Source organism: Haplochromis burtoni, unplaced genomic scaffold (genome assembly GCF_018398535.1).
Source record: "Haplochromis burtoni strain Fernald_Lab_line unplaced genomic scaffold, NCSU_Asbu1 Contig_19, whole genome shotgun sequence".
In the NCBI taxonomy this organism is placed as follows: Eukaryota; Metazoa; Chordata; class Actinopteri; order Cichliformes; family Cichlidae; genus Haplochromis; species Haplochromis burtoni.
The window spans coordinates 3921097-3944077 of NW_024582380.1; positions in this window are offsets into that span (position 1 = coordinate 3921097).

Consider the following 22981-nt stretch of genomic DNA (forward strand, 5'->3'; position numbering starts at 1 on the left):
GGTGTTAGGTAGGTATGGTGTTGAGGAGAGAAACCTGTAACGACAGATGGTAGTGGATTTTGTGAAGAGGATGGAAATGGCTGTGGTGAACATGTACTTGAAGAAGAGGGTGGAAAAATGGGGTGATGTATAAGAATAGGGGGAAGGTGCACACGGGTAGATTACATCTTATGCAGAGGGTGCAATCTGAAATAGATAGAAGACTGAAAAGTGGCGTCAGGGGAGAAAGTAGCTAGGCAGCATTGGATGACGGTGTGTAGAATGACTTTAGAAACTAAGAAGACGAAGCAAGTAAAGTGAGAAGCAGGGGTTAAATGGTGGATTTTGATGAAAGAATTCTGTGCAGAGTTCAGGGAGGGGTTGAGGCAGGCTCTAGGTGGTAGTGAAGCGATACCAGATGGCTGGGAACGTAGAGCTGAAGTGGTGAGGGAAACTGCCAGGAAGGTGTTGGGTGTAGTCTCAAGGCAGAGGAAAGAAGGCAAGGAGACCTGGTGGTAAAATGAGGAAGTGTAGTAGTATTCAAAGGAAAAGGTATGCATGTATGTGAGACTGAACACTAAGGAAAGAGAGCAGGAGTTGTACTGATTGGTTAGGCAGAGAGATTAAACTGGAAAGGATGTACAGTAGGTTAGGATGATTAAGGATAGAGATGGAAATTAACTAACACTTATGAATCAATACAATGTGAGGCAGGAGAAGGGATGGTGTGGAGGACGGTTAGTGAATCGGGAAGTTCAGAGGATTAGTAAGAAGAGAATGAGGGCAGCTATGAAGAGAATGAGGAGGTTTTCATTGGGGGCGTCGAGGATCGACACAGATAAGGTTAGAGAGGCAAGTTCGAGATGGTTTGGACATGTGCAGATTGAGGAAAAATGATGGAAACTTGAAGCTAGAGCGTCCAGACAGGAGGAAAAGAGGAAGACCTCAGAGAAGATTCATGGATGTAATGAAGGAGGACATGCATAGAGTCAATGTGACGGAGGAGGATGCTAGGGATAGCAGGAGATGGAAGAAGATGATCTGCTGTAACAACCCCTAAAGGGAGCAGCCACAAGAAGAAGAAGTGCTGTGCAAAAGTTTTCACTCCTCGTTTCTTTATATTTTTCCAAGGAGTCAGAAACTGTCACGGTGAGCTGTGTGGCTGGCAATGGCTGGACCCAAGTGCAGGACTCCGAGACAGAATAGTTAACTCAAAAGTGGCAGCCTTATTTGCTGGCATAAGAAACTTGGCCACACAAAAATAAAACTCCAACTAGGAAGGTTAAGTAAACCTTGGTGACTTGATATGATCTGACGATACAAGACAAGGGACTCACACACACAACTAACGTGGAGGAAGCAACAACTGGCAGGGAAAAAACACAGGGCTTGAATACAAACTGAGGTGATTAGGGAATGTGAAACAGGAGGAGAGCACAGCTGAGAGTAATCTGACATGACAAGACAAAGGTGAAGCAAAAATCAACACATTGAATAATAATACACAGACTTTCAAAGTAAAACAGGAAACATAACAGACGAGGACTTGACTAGGGGATACAGCTGACAGAGAACAAATGAACACACTGGCAAAAATGACTGTACACTAAACAGAAGTAGCACAGAACCACAACCTAAGAACTAGAACACAAGAAATGCTAAGGAACTAAGGAGCTCGGAATACTAGAGACAGAAATCAAAACCAAGAGGCTAGCAAAAACACATCATGAATTCAAGGATAACTAATAGAGAATAACAGAAAAACACAGTCCACAGACTCAGGACCGTGACAGAAGTGGTCTTCAGCAACAGTTCTCCAGGCTTCCTGAAGGTTTTTGTCTCTTTTTCAGTCATTTTCAAGGTAAAAAGTTATTATTGTCAGTTCACAAGTTATTTTAAGACTTCCCTGTTTGCCACATTTATGATTTTCGCTCACATTATTATTGCATATTCTAAGGCTGCGTCAACATCCACATACTTATTGAACATGTGTAAATAAAATGTATGAATATGAACCCCGTCAGAGGAATCGACAGTACGGCTCACTAGTTCGCCTCCATTTCACAGAGTAGTTAAGAATAGGATCTCTTTCTTTCCCTTCGTGTACAGTGGTGCCATTTATCACAATTTGAAATCGAATGCATGTCATTTTAGAAGAATCCATCTTAACTAAGTAGTTTTGAAGTCTAAACACCAAATGAGAGAGACTGAAATCACAACTTATGTGTAAAACACAGTACCAAATTAAATTAGAATATAACCTCTAGATCCAATAAAAAAGTGACCACTAATTCGGTCAGTTTTTAAGGGTTAGTAATTTGTTCCAACGTGCCTCTGGTCCAGCGTGCGTCTGTGTGTATTACCACTGTAAAGTGCTTTGCAAATACATATGTTGATGAATGTGTATCAAATTACAGACTATAAGTGTGTAACATCTTCAAGTTAGCTTTGAGTTTGGATCATTAAATGCATTCTTTGAAATTAGGGTTTAAATTTTTTTTCAGAGAGACTAATAACTTTATTGAACCTAATTCTTAATATTAAACCAGCATGCTGTCACAGGAGGAGGTTTACTTTCATGGAGCAGTTCACCCGAAAGCATTACGCTACAGTCAAATCAACAATACTGCCTTTGGGAAATTTAACAATAATAGAAGGAGGCGGATGCTGAAGGCAGAGCTGGGCTTAGATGGGTGGGGAGACTGTTGTGGAGTGGATCAACTTGCACAAGGGTAGAAACACTGCACTGTGTGAGATTAATCTGAATAAGGTGTGACAGTGTACTTTAATCAGCTATATTATCTGTTGATGCATATATATGACACAGAAAAGTAAGCTCTGTGAAAATAAACAAAGCCTCTACAGTTTTTGTTCAGGATTCTGCTCCTCCAGAATCCTTTTCCTTTCTACTTGAGTGCAACTAAGACATTTTTTTACGTTATCAGAAAGAGCGCAATTTAGGGGGATGAAGAAGCATGGTTTAGCACCCTGTGACAAAGGAAAACTGAAGACACATCGAAACCCTGGAGAAAAGGTGAAAATCACAGGGGAAAGAGAGGGTGACATTCAGAAACTATGCCATTTTCTCTGTATATCGTCATCTTGACATTTCTCTGCTAGGAAGCAGCAAGTAAGCTCGTCATGACTTTCTCTGGGTAAAAACAAAGTTGTGATTAGTTGGAAAAAATGTGCACAAAGTAAAGCCCTTTAAAATGACTGGTGCTTTTTAACACTCAGGAGAACAATATGAACCCAGCAGTACAGTTGCAGTGGAAGTCCCCGATCAAGCTCAGGCACTTTACCAATTATGTTTTATCTCCTCTTCCCCTGCTTAGCTTCAGTTCTTCATTTCTTGCATTTGCATATACTGCATATACTAGATTGCATTACTTCATTAATCCTTATAAGTTTAAGACGCTTTGTGGCAAATAGTAAAAACTACAAAGGTCAGATTGGTCCCGGCAGATAGTTAAAAAAAACTAATCTGAGAGCACATTAAGGTGGCTTTAGAGCAGTATTAAAGGCAACTAATATATGATAAGACAATATATCACATGTCTCATACAGCCATGTAAAAAGGAAAGTACATTTAAGGAGACAATACAAATAATCAGGTCCTAATCAGATCTTAAATTTAGGTAAATATAACCTGAGATGAACAACACGATATTATATCATTATGCATTTGACAAAGATTAAGCCTAAATGCAGAAGCAGTGTGTGGAAAAACTAAGTGCATCCTCACTGCTTCCATAGAAGGATGGTAAGTGGCTGCTGGGTGCTGCTAATGAAATGCAAACGATTAACTGATGATCACCTTTATAAAAGCAGCTGCTCTGGAAACATTCAGGTGTGAATCCACAATCGTACCAGCAGCGAATGTATTGTTGTCCCAGTCAGTTCACCCCAAGATCAAACCGTGCAATGCTCAGAGAAATTGCAAACAACCCAAGAGCTACATTTCAGGCTCTAAAGGCTGCAGTTAGCATGTTAAGTGTTTAAGTTCATCACATTACAATTATAAGAAGACCAAGCAAGTATGGCTTGTTTGGAAGGGATGCCAGGAGAAAGCTTCTTCTCTCAAAGATTTGCAAAATTGTATCTGAACAAACCACAAAATGTCTGGAACAATGACCTTTGTATGGATGAGACCAAAGTGAACAGGTTTAGTCATAATGCACAGTATCCCATTTGGAGCAAACTAAACACAACATATCAGAACAAACATCTCACACCAAGTGTCAAGCACGGTGGTGGAGCGGTGATGATTTGGGCTTGTTTTGCAACCACTGGATCGACCATGAATACCAGATTATTCAGATGTGAAGCCATCTGTCTGACAGCTGAGAGACGTTAAGAGCAACATCAATGAACTAAAGCAATATTGTAAGGAAAACATTAGGGCAAAATTCCTCCACAACGATGTGAGAGACTGAAAATGATTATTTCACCAAAGGTGGTTCTATAAGCTACTGAATCATGGGGTGTGCTTATTTGGCTTAGTCTTTGTTCCAAAGAATAGTGACACAGTGGGATGTGTCATGTGTTCATTATATCCTAACATGAAAAAACATGAACTGAAAGAAATTACAGATATGTAGTTGAAATTTGGAGGGTGTTACGCTCTTAAAGCACCCGCTACTTGTGGAAAAACAGCAAATTTTGGGAATGCTGGACTGGACATCTGCCAGAGATAATAATAAGGAGACATGACTGATGCACTCAAATTGGCTACATTCAAGCTTCACCATGCCAAGCTGCAAAGGACATGTGCAGTTGCTGTGAAATTCCAGGGGTTTCCACAAACAATTCTTAGTTCTAAGGAAAAATTAGAAAACGACTGAGACTGCAAACTCTGAACCACAACTTTGCAGGGGTATACTGTAATTTCTTTTTCACATGACTGTATATTACGTAAATATTATGTAAATTATTGAACTAATTTTCCATGCAGCAACTTTTCAAACTGCTAAAAGCACCAAACACGAAACAAACTCCACTACAGATCCTCCACCAACTCTTCCAGTGAGGCAAGACCTTTGACTTAAAGCTTTTCTTTTTAATAAACTGAATTAATGAGATTTTTAAAGCCTGATGAAGGAAAAAACTTGACTGACAGACAAACCTAAATCATCAACAAATGAGACTATGCTGTACTGCTGCACACATACTGTAGTATGCAAAGCAGTTTGCACTAAAGCAAAATATAAACCTCTTTATGTGTGACAGCAAGCTGACACTCAAGTGCCAACATTAAAGTGACAGAAAGCTTCTTTATGGTTTTCTAAATTAAAAACCTCTCAGAGTAAATGTGTGACTGTTCCTTTGTTGTTGTTGGGGTTTTTTTAGAGAACATTACTCTGGGCTTAAAGCAGAAAGCTCGAATGTAGTCAGTTGTGCACATCAGTGATCCACGCTGGAAGCTCTTTGTGCAGTCATCTAGGCTCATAAGCTTGAAAGTATAAGTCATGGCCTCTGTTCCATTGACATAAAGAGGAGCCTTGTACTGACAAAGCTTGGTCTTCAGGCCTCGCCTAACCTGACTTTTCAGCTACAGAAAAGAATGCATATTTGCAAGAACAAAAATCATATAGGACACTGTGTTGAATGAAGGTTTTGTGCAATTCCTGCTTGAGCTAAAGATTCAGTGTTTTCTCATGAAGGCTTTCAAGAAAAACACACTCCAAACAGCGTAAACCCTCAGTCCCTGCTTCTTACTCAACAGCAAACTCCTCGGCAGCGTTGTCGTGCCAGGTCAAGTAAACAAATTTCTTATCTTGGCCGAACGCTATAAACAGCAAGCGAGGCAACATGAGAACACTGTGCCGTTTCCTGCTGTTGGTGTTTTAGTGTAGCATACCCAAAGCTATTTATGCATGTACACAGTTTTTAGCTTTTGTCAACCAGCGTAACTCCTAAAAGAACTGTAGTTTAAAACCTCGTGACTGTTTGATGACTTAAACATCAGGAGGAGATGACAGCTGTGACATAACCTTAGTAAAAATGTGGTATTATATTACAATTGTAACATTTCAAAAGAATTATTAATATAAATTATCATTTTAAATATTAATAAATAGTATAATTAATATATTCTATTATTATGTAATAACAGTTATTTAATCAAAAGAAGAAAACTTTCAAATTATTTTGAGTTTTAATTTGAGTCATTTGAGTCACAAGGTTGAATGCTTTATAGTGACGGAGGGGACTTATCTGTGGCTTCATAAGAGCATTTCTTCCATGTCTTCTTTTCTTTGTCTACCAGGATCTTGGAGGAAAACTGTTATTATCTAAACTATCAGAAAAGCACTAAGCTTATTTTAATTCTTGATTTTTAATAAGAACATTGGTCAAAATGTGCAAGATGAGCGTTTCTAATTTAAATTACAACAAATTTGAGTATTTTGTGGATTTAATTTTAAAGAGTCATGGGTGTAACAGAAAATGATGGCGTACTATTTCTTCCATGCTTACCAATTCAAGTGTTACCTTTTGTACTTCTTTGCTTTGTCTCCTTCACTGCCTGTGGGGAAGATGGGGTAATATTTTCCAACTATTATCAGGTACTTCTCCTCGTGTCCGTGCTAGGGCACTGGTTCATTGTGTTCTGGCTCTTTTTCCTACTCTGTTCTAACAGGCTGAACATAATCAACTCCCCAAGCAATTTTTAATACAAATGACTCGGTAACTTCACAATTACACTTTTTTTCTCATAACATAAAGAGACTTTCTGTTTCAGTACAGTTGCTGTAACAAATTTTATGAGCACATTACTCAGTGTAATGTCCAGTCTCATAGACGTAGATATGCAGAGCTGTGATACCAGGCCTATTGTTCCCCATTAAGAAGCAAACTTAAACCCCTTTTCAGCCATCTTTCTTCTCAACTGCTCTGCTCACAGGAGTATTTTCCTTGAAAAAAGCTGAAACAGCCAGCGCAGCTACTGAGGCAGTGGCAGATTTTCAGCACCGTTTGTCTGCCTGTCTGTTGTTTTTCTGTCACTCTACTCTGACAGCAAGATAAGACTAAAGCTCCTGAGCCAAATGAAACTTGGGGAAGAGATGGGGGAAAGTGGAACCCAGTTAAAATTTGGTCTGAATCGGGATCGGCTCTTCATATCTATGTATAAGTACACCCATACTCCCTCCATAGGAAAGGACAAATAGCAGCTAGGTGCTGCTAATCAAATGTATTTGATTAAATATTCATCAGTGAGTGTGAGCACCTCTAAAAAAGTAGAAGTTTTGGCAGTTTGCTGGTCTCAAGCTTTTAGGTATGTCTTTATATAATCTCACAACCTTCCCAACATTGGACATCTACGGTGGCCCTGAGAGGCCAAACGGACTGCAGCTTAAGAAAACACCAGCAATAAGAAAAACGCTGCAAAAGGACACAAATCACAATGGAAATAGGAAAAAAGAAAACAGAAATATGAAAAAACACATTTCCGAAAGCACAAGGGAAGTGTTTCTGGGGAGACAATAACCTGACGGACCAGTTGCAGGAACCAAAATATGTTAAGAGTTGCGCTTAAAAGAAGTGGAGGATCTATCGGTTTTATGAGGAAAGAAAAGATGAGAGGTAAGTGTGTTAGCCTAAAAATCTGTCATCAGTATTATATGAATCATGATAAAACACACCTAGCATGTTTTGGGATCCAGCAACTGGTTCGTCTGGTTATTGTCTCCCCAGAAACACTTCCCTTGTGCTATTGGAAATCTGTTTTTTCCTATTTCCGTTGTCATTTTTCCTATTTCCGTTGTGTTCTGTGTGCTTTTGCAGCGTTTTTCTTATTGCTGGTGTTTTCTTAAGATCAGTCCGTTTGGCCTCTCAGGGCCACCGTAGACATCCCCACAAATTCACCCCAAAGTCAGACTGTGCACTGCATGGAGAAAGTGCAAAAAAGACCAAGAGCTACATCTCAGGCTCTACGGGCCTCGGTTAGCATGTGAAATGTTCATGACAGCACAATTAGAAAAAGAGTGAACAAGTTTGGCTTGCAGAGTTTGCAGGGGAACACCTCTTCTCTCTAAAAAGAGCATGACAGCACGGTGTAGTTTACAAAGTCCCATCTAAACAAACCACAAGACAGGCGAGATAAAAGTAGAGGTGTTTACATAATGCACAGCTCCACGCTTGACAAATACCAAACACAGGATATGAGCACAAACACCTCATACAAACTGTCAAGCACAGCATGATTTGGACTGTTTTTTGTAACCACCACACCTGGCCACCTTGCAGTCATTCAGTCGACCATCAGTGATCGCTTCTGCTTACCAAAATACTCTAGAGTCAAATGTGAGGCTATCTGTTCACAAATGAGCCACAGGACAGTGATCCCAAGCACAGCAGCAACTCTACAACAGATTTTTTGAAACAGAGTAGAAAAGCGCCAGAGAGTTTCACAGCAATGAGGGACCGATAATTCATAAAGAAAGCGACTGTTTTAAGTTATTGCTGTCATGAAAACCAGTTGGCTAAGGTTCTCCAATAAATAGATTCTCCTGGTGCCACCAGAAACCAGAAATGGGCAAACATCTTAGTGCTGTGCTTTTGTGATTCATCTTTGCTTTGGAAGGAAGTTGTCTCCTGATGCCAGAGGGTTGTAACACATCCAAAAACTCTTCAGTAACTGTATTTGGATAATTACCACAAGTACTATGAAGCAAATCCACCATAAAAGATATCCTCTGGCCTCGGTGTTCAGTACACTTTCTAAGCGCTCTTCTATTGTTTTACTTTTGTCATCAAGCTAATATTGCTACCCACAAAATAAATAAACACTACTAACAGCTCACTAATGCACCTCATATCTCTCCCACTCACTGGCACAACTACTGAAACGATTTCTGTCTCGAGGTGCTGGAAGAATCCTCCTCAATTTGTCTTCCTGCATCAAAGACTGAACAGAATATCCCGACCTGCTTCAAACACACTGGCTAACATGTTCCTATTGACGCCACTAAATCTAGTTACTTTCTCTGATTAAGCGATTCTCAGTCTCAACGAGCAGAGACGGCCCTTCCAGTCATCGAGCAGCGCCGCGTGAGATGGTAATGCGGGGTGAAATAACTGAGATTGAATATTGATCAGGTGTCTCTGTACAGCCCCGAGGCACCTCAATATAATCATTTCCACACTTGTTCTGCCTCCGTCGGGGCACACCTGATGGAGTGATGACAGAGGATGCAACCACGCTGTGCAAGGTGTTATCTGTCATATCTCAGCGCACACATACACACACACACTAGCATGCACGCGCAGGTTATGAAAGAGCGATCGGGTTACATTCAAGTGCTGATCCAGATGCATCGTAACTTAATTGTTTTGATCATCTATATTAAAAAAAGGTGTGGAATGGAGATTAAATAGCTGGGAAATGATTGAGTGTTCTGAAATTGAAATGAGTTAGACTCGGCTCCATCCACTGAATCGGGACTTTTTTTTATCTGCAGCACAAGTTTAATTGAACTGTGTCAGCAGTGTTAAAAAAAGCGGTGCTTAGACTGGAAAAGAGAGTGTCTGAGAGGCATATTGATTAGCTCCTCCTGGAGGAAAGGATCCTCCTCATCGCACTTCCTGGCAACACCTCCCCACAGGGCATCCATCTTAATGTGATATGACAACCCTCAGCCATATCAAAACGAAATCTGGACATTGATTTTGACATTCAATTTAAACGCTGAAAAACACTTTTCCGCTTTCATACACGCAGGCAGACGCAAGGGTGTTTGTCTTGCTAAGAGGGACTCCTGCTGTGGGCCTTGCACAGAGCACGCCGGAAGCGGACGCCCACTGTCACTTTCACAAAGTTTCTTGCTGTTCCTTGTGCAGTGTTTTCTATTAAACCCTACCCCACCTGGCCCCCACAGAAGGTCATAAATAGCTTTAAAGCGTGGCCTTTCTAGAGTGCGACAATAAAAAGGTCAGCGTTTTTTTGTTGTTTGTCCTCATAGAAGCTGAGGCTCTGGTGACTCGCATCTTTAATTCGTAACTGTAATGATGTGCAAATCCATCCACGCAGAGCTGGTCGTGCTGCGGTTTACTTGCCAGAGAACATACTGTTTGAGTCGGGATGCTTAAAGGAGGCAATATGGTTTCAGCAATTGGCTCAGACTAGAGGAGGCAATAAAAAAAGCCAGAAGACGAGAGGTTTGGCAGCAGAAACCAGCAGACCAGTTTAATAGGTGCAGACACTCTGTGCACAAATCTGCTACGAGGCTTAAAGAATAAATGCACCAGTTACACAACCAAGGCGGGGTGTGCTCATGCACAATATAATACGCACAATATAAAAAAAAGTAAGAACAGCCCAAGAAATTGTGATGTTTATGTATAAATTTGGACAGTCCTCATTGAAGCAGCGCTGACTTAAACAATTATTGATTATCAAAAACATCCAGAGAGTCTGCAGTAAAGATAAAGCCTCGAAAGCCGGTATTGCCCTCTGTGGCAAACAACAACAACAAAAAATTACTGTAGCTATTTCGCACAATTGTTACATTTTGACCCCACTTTCGTGTCCTTCAGGAGTGTTTTTATGTACCATGTGTTTCAAATCTCCCAACAGCATTTCAAAGGGATTGAAATCAGGGCTTTGGCTCTATCTCTTCCTTCCTGAGCCTTTTCTTGATATGTTTCTCTGTGTGCTTTAGAATAATTATTCTCCTGATAAACCCATTTACACTGAAAATTTCAGACAGACAGATGCCTTCACATTATCATCAAGCACTCTTTGGCGCGATTAATAATTGAATAACTGACTGTGAGCTACCCAGTCCCCGAGGCGCCAAACAACCTCAACCCTTAATATTCCCACCACCTAATATTCTCATAGTTTCTCCTGAAGTCTGGGGATCAGGGCCTAATATTTCTGCTTTTACCATGGCCAGACAACTCTGTCTTTCAGCACATTATTCCAAAAACACCTGCTCATCATCTTAATGTTCATTCTCTATGTTTTATCTATGTAATATTTTTCCGATTATGCATCCATCACCAGTCTGCCCTTAGCCTGGAAAAACTGGCATTCATTTGAAATCTGAGCCATTTGAAGAAGACTTTCCTTACAGCAGAATAGTTTATTTCAAATAATTTGGAGATCTTTTTAAACCCACAGCCAGACTGATAGACACCCACTGATAGCCTTTTCTGAAGGCCTCAGAGAGCTCAATAGATCTTGGCAGGATGGCACCAGCCCCACTAGAAAGAAGCCAAATATTCTTAAATACAGTCAAATTGTCCCGTATCAAGAAAAATGACAAAAGAAATCTGCCAATAGGGCACGCCAGTTTTAATGGACTATAATTCTCAAAACTAGCTTCAGAGTCTAGACATAGAGATCAAAATGGGCCCTAAAACTAGAAAAAGATGCCAAATGTTAAGCAAGTTGTGCTTCTTACAAGCAATTTAAGTCTTTAAGGGGTTGTGATTCAGCTCTTTACCAATATAGTGGGGGTGCCATGTGAAAAGCAAAACCTGCTTTACCAAGTGAATCACAGCCACCTGACTTTGATATGTTCATCAGACTTTAGTTCAAGCGCTGCTCTCAAACAAAAGTCAAACAATTGAACTTTAAGTTAGTTTTATTATGCTTGAATAGTATTTGCACAGTATCATCATTTTCATTGGTAACACACAGACATCAGTGACAAGCTTCTGATAATAATCAATGCAAATGAGACAGTACCTGTCTGTGGACTCATTTAAAAAACAGATATGTAGCAGACAGGCCATTGTACTGTTTTAAATAGTTTTGAATGACAGTTTAATGAGACTCTGGGTGAATAGAGATCTGGCAGCATATAGAGATTCTGTACTTAATCTCGCCCCGGCGCCTAGAGTTATATGTTAGATGATGAAAAGATATCATATCAGAAACATTATAAGAGAGAGACATAGTCTGCTAGTAAAAGCCCATGCAGTACCGTATTGCTTGGTCTGCGATTTTAGTCCGTTGTTAGGTGGTTGTCAGGCAAGGTGATGGCGTCATAATACATACTTGACTTCATGTATTTTTCAAGTTTTGTGAACATCAGTAAGAAGTTACTGACACGACACAATGCTTTAAAAAAGTGTTGAATGTGCATAAATGCAACAAATGGGTCATTTCAGTCCATTGGTAGGCGGTTGCTAGGCAACGTGGTGACTTCATAGCATCTCACGAGAACCTTCGGGGGACTAAGACGTACCAATGTGTCAAGTTGGGTTGCTCAAATGCTGATTGCGTAGGAGCAGTTGTTGGATGGATTTTGTGTATTATGGTAAGTAAAGGATTGTGAGGATTCAGCTCAGAGGAAAACCGTTTGTTTTAGAAGGAAAGTCGGCAAAGTTTTTAAGCATTTTCTTCATTTAATTTGTAAAATTATTCAAAACAATCTTAAGTAAGTGTCCAAGTAAGTGTCCAGTGGCCTTTTAGGATGACTGTCAAGTTTGATCATACATTTTACTATTCGATCAGCATTAAAAAACAAACAATTTTGTTTTGTTGAACTGGTATTGCCGATACTCGTGATTTGAAAATTAATGTTTTTTCATTGCCGCAGTATTAATTGTTACTGGGCTGTCTCTCATTGCTTAAAAATATCCAGGCAAATTAAATAGTTTATTTATTATTATAAGCAGCACATACAGCCTATGAAAAGACCCCACAAAAGCATGTAATTTGACTTTATAGCCTACATTCAAACATGCAGTAATAATATTACAACTTTTTTTTTTTTTTGACCTTGAATAAAGCTCTTCAGAAAACCCTGCCCCGAGGTCCATTAAAAGCCATTCTGGAGCTTTGGATTGCATCACATGATCTTTATCAGCAGACAGAGTTGGCCTGAGTTGTCGTGGAAATGCAGCTTTCTTAACATCCATTTTTTCCTAAAGGAGCTCAAGGATTTCTGGTTCACATCTGGGCGCGCTCAATCGGCAGCTGAAGATTACATGATGTCACTGAAAGCTCCAGAACAGCAAATTGATAAATAAGTTGTATCCTGACATGTAAATGAAGCACATTGTCAGTGTCTGAACATGTTCATGTGAGTGTTTTCGCAGCGCTGCATGTGCTTCTTCAGCCCCCTCCACCGCTCCTGACAGCTACAAAGGTCCCTTTCAACAAGGCTGCCACAGTGTTTGGGCATCTGTCCCACACAAGGAGGAGTGACTCGGTTCAATTCGCTCTTAGCTACAGCAGCCATCATACCATGACTTTGCTAAAAAAACAACACAAAAGGAGTGTGATTAAATTGCCTTGTAGTAACATATACTAAGGTGGGAGATAAACAAATCTGCAGAACTAAGGAATGCGAGGAAGTAGTCAGACACACACAACCCTCGCTTTCTCACTAATATGATTAAGTGGGACTTGTTGGCAGGTGTGTGCATTATATAAGCTAGCCTTGATGATATGTGGAGAAATGATGTGATTATGACTGCACTGCTGCAAAGATGGGATTCTGTATTTCATGCCAAAAAAAGCTTAAACGTGAAGTGCATAAAGTGTGTAAGGAAGTCTTTTCGCTGTACTTTTAGCTGCATTGAAAGTGCCACTGGCTGATGTGTTCATGGTGGAGCTTAACATTATTAATATCCTGGAAATTAAATTGTTAATTAACATCATTCAAAGCATTTAGAAAGTTGTATTTTTACAGTGCAAAAAATGGTAAATATGACTTTTGAACACTCAAGGGAAACATCTCAATTTGTATTTTGAGGAGAGTAATGGGCTTAGCATAGAAGAAAGCTGGAAAAAGACTGCAGATGTTCACCAGCATAGATTATGCTACTTGGCATACAGCGATTAAACCTTTCCTCTGATGATACTTGGATACTTGGCACACAGTGATCAGAGAGCAACTAACACTATGACATTAAAATTTAATCGGCACCAGAATGAAAAGCAGAAACAGAATTGCATTTTAACATTGAATAAAGTGTAAAGTACTAAAAAGTACTAAGTAAACTGTCCCACTCAGAGCCATAGTCAGTAGCATAAACTCAGCCACTTATATTGCAAAACACCTTGCTACCATCCTTGCTCCTCTCGTGGGGAAGACCCCACCCACACCACATCAAGAACTCCACCGACTTCACTGACAAGGTCCAGAAACTTACCCTGGATCCAGATGAAACCATGGTGTCCTTTGATGTAGTCTCTCTCTTCACTTGCATACCCACTACGGAGGCCGTGGAGACTGTCAGAAAACGACTACAAGAAGACAGCTCCTTGGAAGACAGGACCAACTTCACACCCGATCAGATTTGCACACTGTTAAGCCTCTGCCTCACCACTGCATACTTCAAATACAACGAAGGCTTCTACAGACAACAACATGGCTGTGCCATGGGCTCCCCCGTGTCACCTATTGTAGCCAACCTTTACATGGAGGAAGTGGAAAGGAAGGCTCTTGGCTCTTTCAAAGGAAGAGTACCCAGCCACTGGTACAGATATGTGTTGTAGACGACACCTGGGTCAAAATCAAGACACATGAAGTGGAATCCTTCACTGCGCACATTAACACTGTGGATAAAAACATCAAGTTCACCAGGGAAGACACAAAGGATAACTGTTTGCCTTTCCTGGACTGCGCTGTGCACATTGAAGAGAATGGCAACCTCAACATCGAAGTTTACCGGAAGCCCACACACACGGACCAGTACCTCCCCTTTGACTCCCATCACCCTCTGGAACACAAACTTGGAGTAATTAGGACCCTACACCACCGGGCAGAACATGTTCCCTCTAAGCCTGAAGGGAAAAAGAAGGAACACACACATGTAAAGGAAGCACTTAAAACATGCGGTTATCCTAAATGGGCGTTCTTAAAGTCAGCAAAGAGGCACAGAAAAGAAGATCAGACACCACCGATTAGAGGATCATCAGGGGGTCCTTTTGTCCCTCTGCGGGGGGATACTCCCACTAGGTTTAAATCTGGGACTCCCCACCATTTGACCTTAGAACTGGAGAAGCTTCTCGGATGAGAGGTGAAACGTCTTAAATAATAATAATGGATTGGATTTATATAGCGCTTTTCAAGGCACCCAAAGCGCTTTACAATACCACTATTCATTCACTCTCACAATCATACATTGGTGGAGGCAAGCTACAGTTGTAGCCACAGCTGCCCTGGGGCAGACTGACAGAAGCGGGGCTGCCATATCGCGCCATCGGCCCCTCTGGCCAACACCAGTAGGCAAGTAGGGTAAAGTGTCTTGCCCAGGGACACAACGACCAGGACAGAGAGCCCAGGGATCGAACCGGCGACCTTCCGGTTACAGATGCGATTCCCAACCCCCTGAGCCACGGTCGCCCCAAAAGCAACTTAAAGAAGTCCAGACGCTTTTCTTTGCAAGCTCCTTTGACTACGATGACCTGGATGACTGAGAACCTTCACATACAAAGTACTGAATGCCAGTTTGATAAATCAGCCTCTTTGCTAAGGCTGGTTCCTTTAGTTATTTTGAAACCAACAGATAGACTTTTTGGTGTGGTACTTGCTTTTTCTGAGTTAGATGAGCTCACTGATGAAATCAATGTGTTGTCCTAAAACAAAGTCTGAGAGCCTGCCAGGACAGAAGGCACAGTTTGAACAAAATGCTAATGTTAGCATGCTAAACAGTGCTAGCATGCTAATGTTTACTAGGTAAGCAGTACTGTGTGGTATATTCAAAATACAGAGGTATTTCATAAAGACACTTACCAGCCACTTTATTAGGTACACCTGTTCAACTGTTTCACAATCACAAGACGCATCTAAGCATGAAGACATGGTCAAGAAGAGCTGCTAACGTTTGGACTTAGCGTGAAAATGAGGAAGAAAGGTGCTTGAGGAACATGTGGCTGTTGGTGTCAGATGGGCTGGTCAGAGTATTTCGTAAGCTGCTGATCTGCTGCTGGGATTTTCCAAACAGCCATCTGTATGGTTCAAAGAGGATGCTATGAAAAAGAGAAAGTGTCCAGTGAATGGCAATTATCTGGGCAAAAATGCCTTGGTGACATCAGGGATTCTTTGAGTTGATAGGCAGGCAACGGTAACTTAAATAACCACTCGCTGTAAGCAAGGTATGCAGAAGAGTATATCTGAATACACAACACATCGAATCTTCTATCAGATGGGCTGCAGCAGCAGAAGACCAAACTGAGTGCCACTCCTCTCAGCTAAGAACAGGAAAAAAAAGAGTCTCCAGTCCACACAGCCTCCCACAAATCAGACAACCTTTAGTTTGAAAAACGTTGCCTGGTCTGATGAGTCTCGATTTTTGCTGCAACGTTCAGATGGTAGGTCAGAATTTAGTGTAAACAACCTGAAAGCCCGGATCCACCCTGTTGTTGTATAAATTTATGGTGGGTATTTTATTAGCACACTTTGAGTCGCTTAGAATCAACTGAGCATGTTTACACTCCGCAGCCTGCCTAAGTATTGTTGGTTACGATATCCATGTCTTTCAGCCCGCAGTTTACCCATCTTCTGATGGCTGCTTCCAAGAGGATAACTCACTATGTCACAAATCTTAAATCATCTCAAACTGCTTTCATGGACATGACAGTGAGTTCACTGTACTCAAATGGCCTCTACATTCACCAGATCCCAATCCAATAGAGCATTTTGGGATATGGTTAGAATTGGAGATTTTAAAGGCTGACAATAACCATAATGCCATTTTCTTGCTTTAATAAAAACAAAAAACAGTTTAACAGTAATAATGTTAGTAAGATACAACTTCAGTTACCAATTTGTATATTTTTGTACACAAAAGAAGATCTTAAAAAGACATGTTTTGTTTTTAACAAACAGTTTAAAAATCAATTAAGCTGACTGGCAGAAGATTAATTGCAGACTATTTTGTTAATCAATTTAAGTCACTCTGTTTGAAAGTATTTCCTGGCTGCAGCTTCACAAAATGATATTTCTCTTTTTCCTCTTATTTATTTAATAACTTTAATATATATATAATTTTGATAATGTTAACAATTAACAGCGGGTAACTGTATTGCTTTTTTCAACATACTGTACCCACTAATGCTAATTTATGTATTTACTATTTTTAATTTTAGTATTTTGAGTTCATTTTTGTAAAGTAAATGCAGAACATTAGCTTTTAACAGAGCATTTCTACAGCACAGTATTAATACTATTGCTTCATTAAAGGAGCTGAATGCTGGCAGTGGTAAAAAATACATCGGCACAAGTGGTCTTTTTCATAGACACACACGCACATCCTGCTCTTCTTTTCGAGCACCTTGAAGCACTATCAATATATATAGCTCAGATAAATATTCTGGCTAAAAATGGGTGACATGCAATTAGCTCTTGTGGGATTCTGCCTTTAAAGTAGAGCCACTTGGGTGACTTATGGTTGGCCTGAGAAGCTCTCTCCTTCAACTTAACCCTACGGCACATTCCTCAGACTGAGGAGGCAGCAGCTAAAGAGCAATTCTGCGATTTTGCTGCTTGGGCCATTGTAATCCCTCTTGCCGTTACTTCAACTGGCCCCTGCTTCAATCTCAGTTTGTGTGGTAATAAGAGAAACATACTCATTCAATTACAACCAATCAGATCTGTTAGATCACAACAAAGGGCAGACATCATGACATCATTTGATATCTGTGTTTGTCTCGACTAAGTGGAGGCCATTGCTGTCTAATAATGCGGAGTTTCTGATTATAGGATAAAAGATAAAATAATGATGTTCATTTTCCTCACACGCACTAGATAAGAAAACAAATCAAAAGCAGCATGTTTCATTTAATCCCAAAAGAAAAAAAAAATAAAAGCTTTTACTTGAAAACTTCAAAGATTTTTATTTAACTGCAATATGTGTCAATGACTCCCTTGTCCCCCCTCCATGAAGATACCACATGAAAAAGCGAGAGTGCTGTCATGTGATGTCTGTTTCTCTAAGTTAGCTTACGCACATTTGACGTCACCGGCTATTTAATGGGCGCCTTTGACAGTTTGGTGGGGAAAGCTTTTTTCTATAGAACACATCAATGAAATCAAGTTCTGTCCATGCCAGAGGCAATATCATCTCTTTCTGCAGGCTGACATGATCCCTCCCCTTGTGGAGAACCGCAAGGAGGTTTCCCACTGCCTCGTAATGATATTGTTGTTCCTCGATGCTTGTTCAGAACAATCAGAGTGGATGCAGGGGGGTTAAACTTTTACACCTTTCACTGGAAAGTTATGCCTTTCATTCCCATGTGAACCATAGGAAGGAAATGCTGTGCTAGGCCAAGACTGTGAAACCTCTGTGTTTTTCATTCATCTGTGCTAGGAGCTTAGTTGCTGCTCATGAGTTTTTGACTCATCCAATTTCAGATAGAAGAAATCCAGGCTGGGCTATAGGGTGTCACGCCTTCAGGAACAAGATGCTTTTGTTCTTGAGTGTCACATCGGGGCCATTCGGCTTCTTTAAGATGGTAAACAGAGGCCCCACCGTGCCATTTAATTAGCTAATTACTAACTGTGTGCATCCAATTTAGCTGCTTAACTGCATATTTAGACAACCTGAACACAAATGTATGTTGTTGTTGATGATGATGTTTTTTAGGGGGGCTATGGTGTGAGTCAGGCTGCAGTGAGGGAAATCTCACTGCACTGCACTTTATGAAATAACTCAGCACAACTTTTTGCAAGCCTAAACACAAACAACAAGAGTGTCTAATCAGATTTAACTGCCCTGTAGATTTATGTAAATAAGATCCAACTGCAGTATTCAGCAACAGGTTATCATTACATATGTTTATGAATTCAGACAAAAACTTTTTTTAGATTTCAAGCTTCTCATGGATCCGAGCAGTGACCAGCTACTAAAAGCTACAGTGTGCCACCTACAGGTAAAGCTAATAGTTTTTAAAACTATTGTGCCACCTGAAGGCAATGAGTGGTACTGCTGCTGGTTTTAATAGCTACCGCTTTTATTCTCCTATAGTTCTAAAAAAGAAAGCAGCAAAAAAAAGTCAAACGTATACTTAGTAATACAGTTTTTTTTTTTTAACTTTTTTAACTTTAACATAAAAAGCTAGCAGATTTATAGAGAAAACAAAAAGAAGCCAAAAACAGAATAAAGTTTCCATTTTTCCCAGTGCTCAGCAGAATAACTGTACCGGCTACTTAAAAGTTATTTTGATAGTTTAACCCCATAACTTCCGTGCTACTCTTTAACCTTCCAGGGCCCACCCGTGGGCTATAATAGCTATAATGACTTTAATGACTAGAGTTATTACCCTTTTAGATGCAACACTGGCTGTGTTGAACTGACAAATCTTATATATGACCAACAAGTTGGTAACAATTAGTAATGAAAAAAGATTAAATTCCTTGCTAGCAGCTGGGGGAAAAAATGAAGCAAGAAGTAAAGTTATCTCTGCTGAGAATCTATATCTCCCACGGAGTGCCAGAGGGTTTAGAAAGTCTCAGAAACCTAGAGAACCACTTACTCGCCATGCTCCGTGCTGAGGTCTGCGGGACAAATGGTGGTGCTCTTTTCATATGAAAAAAGTGCTTCTGAGCATAAGAGCGCTGTTACCCATGCTGCAAACCCTAGTGGGGATGCACCCCAGTAAAAAGTGAGCTACCTTTACAATACAGAAAAAGGCAAGGCAAGTTTATTTATATAGCACAATTCAACAGCGAGGTCATTCAAAGTGCGTTACAGAGACATTAAAAAACAAAAACAAATAAAAAGCATGATTTAAAATGGGAAAAAAGAAACAGTAGATAAAATCAGTAGTTAAAATGTAAGTTTTGAAATTTAAGCTTAAAAGTGTGGATTTGGTGCTTTATTCAAATGCAGCTGACAACAGGTGAGTCTTCAACCTGGATTTAAATAAACTGAGTGTTTCAGCGGATCTGAGGCTTTCTGGGAGTTTGTTCCAGATATAAGGAGCATAAAAGCTGAATGCAGCTTCTCCGTGTCTGGTTCTGGGAACTGATAAAAAACCGGATCCAGATGACCTGAGGGATGTGGAAGGTTCATACTGGGTCAGGAGGTCACTGATGTATTTTGGTCCTAAACCATTCAGAGCTTTCATTCAAAAGCTGCAGTTAACCCACTAACCCAAACCCTGCTTTGTTGTACAGCCCTCTGGAGAAGCTCTGTTCATGTTACGTGGATACAGAGATGTCCTCTCCCAAAAAGAGACCTTATAGGTCTGTCAGGCTGTTATCAGTTTAATGTATGTGTCTGAAGAAGTGTATGTACGATGGGTGTTGGTGCTGGCATCTTTAGATTTGGAATTGGCACTGTGCAAGAACATGAAATAGAGCTTTCTAAAAATGCTTCAGATGACCGGAAACTCCTATTATTCCTACAGCGTAACCTTCCATGCTTTTTAAGTCGTTGTGGTATGCATCAGCCCGACATGTAGCTAGATTTCTCGGGAGGTGCACGTCAGGTTACGTAGGTGGTTGCGGTCCAGGGTTAAAATTGGGTTGCAGTTATGGCGTGAGTTACGACGTAGATCTGACTCAGCAGTATGATTCACATGTAGCATGAATCTCAGACCCTGATCTTTTCCAGACTTCAAGCAGGCAGCTTTCAGTGAGTTGATGTGAGACCAAAAAAAAAAAAAAAAAAAGGGTGGGTTCAGATCAATACTACTAGTATTATAAAGCTGGTAGTCCTGGTCACTTTTCACACTGCAGCGTTGCTTTATTCCTATTATTGAAAAATCTGATTGTCATTTATTGTTTAACCTTTATTGTTGAGTTATTTTGCCAGAGAGTAAATGCTCAATATCTGTTCATTTTATCACGGGAATTGAAGGAAAGGTTTGATGTAGTGAGCGCTGTTATTGGACAAGGGGGATAAGGATATAACAAGAGGCTTTACTTATGCAAGTTATTAAATCTATCCCTATTGTTCTGCTATCATGCCCATCCCCTACTTTTTCCACTGAACTTGGGGGGGAAAATAATATCAAAACAAATTTAAAAGATTACAAGCATAACACTTGTGATTAATATTATTTAAGGTGAGAAGGTCAGGCGCTCTGCTTTCCTCTCAAAGATGAAAGGCAGTAACAATAGGGACTGCAGAAGCAGCAGAGTCTGATGTAGCCTTCCAGATGTGAGATACAATCTGGAGATTAAATCTTTAAACGTCTCTCATAAAGGAAATGGAGCATGCATCGAGCAGTGATCTCTCTGAACTGTGTCTTTTAAATGATATCAATTGGTCTGGTTTTCAGTGATGAATTACCGTATGGTATGAAAGCGAATTGTTGGTGCCTAAGATGCTTCCTGCGCCTATAAAAACACAAGGTCAGTCAAATCTATTGGACAGATGATGGTAGCAGCTGCTCTAAATCAAATCAGAAAAGAGGGAGCTGTACTGGCTGGTCTGTCCATGAAGCTGCATGCTTTTTTTTTTTTGGTAATAAGTTAAGACTTTCGGTGTATTCGTTTTCCCCCGTGGCCAGAAACGGTAACAAAGATGGAAAAGACCAGTGACATTTGTCTGTTAAGTTATTTGTTTACTGCCAGGGAAAGAACAGCAGTGCGTGCATAACTATGAAGTGTTTCATCTCTGAGATGCGTAAGAAAATGTCTCTGAAGTTCACGGATTAAACTAGTTGATTAATTTTTCTCTTTGATCTTGTTATCGTAAGGCAGAGCTGCAACAGCAGGTCGACGGGATGGGTTTGTATAGATCTGAGCTGTTCTACAAAAGCTAATAACATCAAGAATACAATACAGAAACGCACAGCTTTTTGCACGGCGTTTTCTCTGACTTTCAGGATTAGCAGAGGAGGTCACAGCAGCACTGTGTCAGCATCTGAGCTCTGAATCACTATTTGTCTCCCTCTATTGGCTAAATTTATCCAAATATGATGACTTAAAAGGACTTTGTAAACATAGGACACATTAACAACACCCCCAGAGTAAGTAAATGAGTAGGTTTAGCATTCATCTTTTGCCCTTTAGGTAGGCCTGCTTCCCCATAAACAATATTCTGTAACATTAGACTTCATGTACAAGTAGAAATAACTTAATCTCAAATACGGGTCAGGATTGCTGAAAGACCTATTACATTTAAAAAAATAAAAAATGTTATCACTGCTACTCATTCCTTTTTCATGTGTCATTAATGATGAATAAGGATTTCGGACAAAAGAAATAAATACATAAGGCCCAGCGTTCATGATTATTTGCATAAACCACAAAGGAAAAAAAAAGAACACTTTTATCAATAATCCTTTAATATATGAAAGAGGCATGTATTAACAGAATATACAGTGTAACAGACCAAGTCCCACAGTTTTCATTTACAACACTTCTTCACGAGGTTACCCCTCGGTACTCCGAGGGGTAACCTCGGATCGGAAAAATACGGCTGATTGTGGTATTATTCTGCTGTTATCCACAAAGCTTTAAACATAAAAAAACAAAGAAAACAGAGGATCTTCAGAAATTTTTGTAGTGGTTTAGATCCGACTGACAAACAAACAAGTTGTCTTCATAAATGTCATCTCTGTAAAACCCGCCAAATCAACACAAATGCGTTTTCATACCAGCTCAAACCACAAATGTGTTCGATTTGGGAACGTCGGTACTAACACGTGTGGTATTGCTGTTCATATGCTAGCAAACGAGCCAGTTAAGCTGCATTCTGTGTAACATGAGCACGTGCACACGATGAGGTAAGACGTACAAATGTCTGATGTGCTGCTCATTTCTGTTAAACATGCTCGCAGGACATGTCATCCGACGCACTTGGCAGCCACTCTGAATTATACCTGTAAAGCAATTTTTAAAAGGCTCCTTCAGATAATTCAATCAGTACAAATGAATAATCAATAATGGTTTATTCCAACCTGAACAGACAAGTTTGTGTATTTAAAGAAAAAGATCCACATATTCAGCTACACAGAGAAACCAGGACGATGTTAACTGCTAATTAAAAAGGTTTTGTGAGTGCATATAAATGTAGGTCCACACACACACACACACACACACACACACACACACACACACACACACACACACACACACACACACAC